The following is a 5,723-nucleotide window of genomic DNA, read 5'->3' on the forward strand; positions in this document are numbered from 1 at the left end:
GAATGCCTTCAAAATTGTACCACCTGAACAGAGTTCCTCAGGTAAACTTTGTCAGGAATGTTAGTTCAGTAATTATGAATGCCTGCGATAGACTCCTATTACCAAAACACAGCCCATGCATGAGAAGAAAGAGACTTACGAACAGATTCAAAGGCTATAAGGGAAGACATGTAAATATTTAGTAGATTCCCATATGGAATGCAACAGCTATGGAATTGCCAGTTTGATGGAAGGACAAATGAAAGGAGAGAACTTCAAAATTAATATTATTACTTCTGCTCCTAAGCAACTACAGTGTGGATAAGAAATAGTGAAAATAAATTACCTTAATGCATATAATAGGAGTTTGGGAAATTCCCATTCTTTAAAAAGATGCTACAGAGATAAGCCTTTCAATTAACATGAGCAAAAAGAAAGCCACTAGTTTACATAGGAAATCTGTATTTTGTCATCTGTGTATAAACATTTCCAGAAGCAGAAGATTAAGTCAGCAAGCTAAATGGAAAGACATAAAATATCTTGCCAGCATGACATTGTGAAGAAATAACCAAAAGTCCAAAAAAGCAGAGACAACACGATGCCGACCTATTCAGCCATAAAATTCATTTCCAATAACCACATTTCAGCATTCAGCTGAGATCATACGTCGCATTTTCCTGTTTGAGAACATGCAAGATTGATTATTACGGGCTCAATTGTCCCATACACAGGCAAACAACATTTAAGGAATAATTAAGTCAGCAAGCTTCCCCACTGAGCCTCCTGCACATGCTTACACTCCGGCAAAGGAGAGGTGGAGTCCCTCCCCAAGAAACAAAAGCATAGGTTTATGCAAGAACCCTAAGGCCATCTGCACCAAGTCATGTGGCCAGGGTTCCTCTTCCCCTTGCTGTGTACAGGGCATCTTCTCCCGCTTTCAGTCTGAGCCGCATGGAGGGTAGCAGAGCTGGACTTAATTCCCAGTTCAGGGACAAAAGGGAATCACGGACCAGGGGTTTCCAAGGTCCTCTTTGCCTGTACTTACTGCCTTCAAAGCTAAGCCACTTAAGGATGTAATCCTTAATACCTCAGTGTGCAGAAGTTCATAACATCTGGGGCATTATGAAATTTTACATACTCTGGTTCCAGACCAGCCAGCCCCACTTGCACTCCCTCCAACACAGCGCACTCCCGCTGTGAGCAGCTCTGTGAGCAGAGCTGGCCAGGCAGGGTCAGCTGGCTTCCATCCATCTCCCGGGCCCAGAGGCACGGGGCTCTTCCCTCCAGCCCTGAAGACGGCAGGAAAGACACAAGCCTTTCCCCACATACCAGTTTCAAGTGAATTAACAAGTGAAGCATTAGCATTTTTTGTATCCTATTTTCTCTCTACTAATTCGAGTTCTTACCTCAGCAGGATACATTCTTAGAGTATGTGGGCCTCAAGGACCCTTTCCTGGCATCTGAGAAGGGGGTTACAATTAAAGGTCCTGTTGGTTCACTTTTTCCATGAGGCCCAGAGGGGAATTCTATAGCATTCTTCCATATATAATTAAACATTAACTCTGTTTGCAGCAAAGGCAACTCACAAAGCAATGTTTGGATGCTCTTCGACTTCAGTATCCCTAAGTGATTTGCAAAAGCAGATCTGTTTTTCCGAAGTGCTCTACACTTTCTAAACAATACTCAAGCCTGCGTGAACAGTCTTCTCTGAAGCAGTGATTTCCAAGTCCTGCCTGCTCTTTCCCACCTTATCAAGCTGCCCTTCAGCTTCCTGAAATATTATTGCTGACATAATGGCATTACTGAGATAGAGCCTGATCCAAGCCAACCGCAAATAATAAAAAGGCTCCCACTGACTTCTGTGGGCTTTGGATCAGGCCAAAAGCAGTGGAAGTATACAGAGGATGAAGTCATGCAGATCAGCTCTTCATTTCAGCATGGTCCTTAAAAGTATGCCTAACTTTAGGTATTATATTCTTGACTTTATGGTGGGCTGGCAAGGTACACTGAGCCAACATATTAGAACATGTTCCTTGTCTCAGCTTAAATTCACATTATTACATCTTTATTTTTCTGAAAATCTGAGTAAAAAAAAGGCAATAAAAGATTACTTTACATAAAGCAAAGTATCACCTTCTTCCACTGTGCTAAATACAGAAAAGGAACCCTCTGCTCACTCAGCACACCCACCCACTAAATATTGAGTTTATCAGCACTGGTATTAGTTTTGCGATGCATGAGACAGTCTGCAACCTCTCCTTTCAGGCTGTATTTGTGAAATGCAAAACAACCTCAGGGCCATCGCCAAGAAATCCTTAACTCCTCTATACTCACCACAAATATCAGGCAGCCATTACCGTCCAGGTCCAATCAAACCTTGTTAAATATCCCCCAGATATAAAAATAGGTCAATGTTCCAATGCAAGATTCATGTCTGGACCTAGGTTTTGAACAATATTCAAAAACTAAGAATGTCTGGATCTCAAGGCTTCACTTAATTGTATCTGGAATAAATCACATCCACAGTCTAGTTTGCACCTCAGCTTTACATTTTCAAAGTGGTTCCAGTATAATATTTTAATTTGGACAAATTGCTATTTTTAGTAATTAGAGGTGCTTGAAACTTTTTAAAAATTGTGTTTAATTAAATGCTTTTCTTGAAATGTGAAATTTTTGAAAAAACAAAGTTTGTGTAAAAGCATGCAACACGTTCTGGTGACTTACCATTTTTCAAGAACAAACTACTAAGGTTGGTAACTGTGAAACTGAAAAAAATGAACACATACACACACAGAAACACATGCAAAGCACCTCATTTTCAGTGTGGCGGTCTGCACCGCACTGAAACTGCACCGCAGTGCACTAAAACTGCACTGCGGTGGTTGCAAGATTAAGATAAACTGTCAGTGCTCAACATTCCTGTTAGGCAGCAAGTCCTCTCTAGTGGGGACACCTGTAAGGCCCACCAGCATCTGAAGAAGTGAGTGAAACCACACCAATAGTGTGGCAACAATGTATTACTTTCAATAAACCAGATTAATCCCAGTTAAATAGTTTGTAGCTGTTATAGCAGCCAAGCTAACACCTCAACATGAATCAAACTGAAAATTCAGCAAGGACTCCTGCAGAGATGGCAAATATTGCAAATATTTTTTGAGTTTGTTCCTTCTTACTTTGTCAAGGTACACAGAAATAAACAATGAGCAATTCCATTACGAGTAAATGAGAATGGTCAACAAACCAAGGGTCACGCCTCTGATTTTCAGAGGGAACCTATTGTGTTTCAGCTTTTGTCCATTGCCTCTGGTCCTGTCACTGGGCACTACTGAAAAGAGCCTGGCTCCATTCTCTTTGCACCCTCCCTTCAGAGGAAGGGTTGATAAGACTCCCCTAAGCCTTCTCTTCTCCATGCTGAACAGTCGCAGCTCTCTCAGTACTTCCTCAGAGGAGAGATGCTCCACTCCATCATCCTTGTGGTCCTTCATCAGACTCTCTCCAGTACATCTCTCTCTTTCTTGTACTGGGGAACACAAAAACGGACACGGTACTCCAGGTGTGGCTTCACCAGAGTTTAGGCACAGAAGAGCAGGAGCATCTGCTTCTTTGGTGTATTTTGGGGTTGGGTTGGTAGTTTGTTGCTTTTTTTTTCCTCTACTATTGCCTAAAAATTGCTACTGCAGTAGGGGTAGGATTCAGACGTACTGGCAGGAACATGCAAGAAGAGGAAGAGGACCAGAAATTTGTCAAAGCTCCGCAGCTTTCTGGGATGTTTAGTCAAGTGCAGGAACAGAAGTTCAGCTTCACACTTTCTGGCAGCCGAGAAACCCTTAAGCCAAATGCCTATCACTATTTGCTGGTGGCTGATGGGAAAAATGGAGATGCCAGCCAGCCCCTTGGCAGGAGTCTGACTAGAGCTTTCTGACTACCAGCTGTGCTGCCAAGATGCACCCGTAAGGCCAAAGCCCCTCTGCCTTGGCATGAAGACCAGCATCATTACAAACCAAAGCTAGTAAATGTAGCTGTCTCACCAGTAATTGGTGCCCTTTTTTGTGCCTGCTTTCTACAGGTTTCTGCAGTGGACACCTGATCATTACAGATGGTGAAAGAAAGTAGTTGCTCTGTTTGCAAGTAGCACATTATTTGGCAGTAACAGGCAAAACATCTTTCTCTCCTTGACTCTTAAATACAAGAAGTCAAAAATAAACACAAATGGATGCATGTGCATTTCCTAAAGACAGGATTACAAATGAAACTTCATTCCTCTAAAGAACATCCAGCTTCCTTCAAAGCAGTCTCCACAGAAGACTGTCTCCTATTCTGCAAGTGCAGGCTGGGCTTCTAATTGGACCCATCACAGTACACAGCACTTTCCTCCAGCTTTGTACTACCATAAATGAATGCACAAGACAGAAGGCTCTTGAGAGATGATCACTGTTTAAATTACTTTTTGTTCGGGAATGGAGTGGAAACCACGGATCTGGTCTTGACTTCTGCCATTTATTCTTATTGGTTGAGAAAGCAACAGTTATAATCAGGCTTGTCTCAAGCATTATCGGCAGGAAGAGAAGTCTTTTTAAAATACTGGAAGCTGGGTTAAACAAATACCCAAGTTCAGAGCACAGACTCAGAGGATGGCATTTCTGGCAAGTGTACAACATGGACTAAGAAAACCATATCGTGATGTTGATCTGGGAAACAGAATTTCTGATGACCCAAAAAGTCACCATTTACTAACCAGGAAATACTATTTTCCTGGATAAAAGTGTTGTGCAGCTCTTCTGCTATGCACAAATTTATATTTAGGACTATTGATTTCTCCTTTCTTTCTATATTATTGACTTTCTCATACTACACCAAGCTCCCTGCAGGTACTCCCAGGAATCCCACAAACAGCAACCTTCTTCCTGTGCTTGGCTTGTACTGCTCAGCCATTGTACTGCTTTTTCCTCTCTCCTCCCTGAGGACCAGAAGCACCAGTTCCTTTCACTTTCCCTTATAACACAAGTTTTGCTCAGTATTATTTTTTCTGTTTTCTATTGTTATTTTGTATTCTATGAGGTGATGTAGCCATTTAGGATCCAAATTAGGTGCCAGATAAAACAGTAACTTTATCTGGCAGGCTCCAGCTTGACAGCAGAACCCTTTCTCAGCAAAACTTCGTGGATTCATAGCTGCCTGACTCTAAACCATGAGATCATATGTAAGATTTTTATTTTAAATGGATATTAGTCTTCTAGTTGAAGTTAAAAAAACCCCATCAAACACTTTTGTGGTTTTTTTAAAGCAATTTGGTTGATAACTTACAAGTCCACAGCACGGCAGATGAAGACGACCATAACGATGCCTGACCAGCATCTTTACTGGAGGAATAACTCCAATGAAAACATTGTAATTATTCCGAAGCAAAGAAAGAAGTGATGGAGAAAAGGACAACCAGGTTGTTTCACTGTGTTTCATGCATCTATTTCATACAGTTTCATCTGTTTCTCTGCTTCTTCTGCACCATTAGCTGAAAGCTGTGAACGTGTAAGCACCCTGTGTTTCAAGAGCACAGGGAATCTTTGATTGACTTACACAAGTCAGTTAGGGAACAGTGAGGGGAAAATAAAACTAATCTATTTCCTTCAAAAAAATGGTCTTGCCAGACTTTTCTGAAGACAATGAAGGCTATGTGAAATGATGAGCCTCAAGGTCTCCCTCTTTTTTTTTTTTTAATTTTTGCTAAAGCATTCAGTTTTCAAGCT

Source organism: Buceros rhinoceros, unplaced genomic scaffold, assembly GCF_000710305.1.
Source record: "Buceros rhinoceros silvestris isolate BGI_N320 unplaced genomic scaffold, ASM71030v1 scaffold18941, whole genome shotgun sequence".
Classification (NCBI taxonomy): Eukaryota; Metazoa; Chordata; class Aves; order Bucerotiformes; family Bucerotidae; genus Buceros; species Buceros rhinoceros.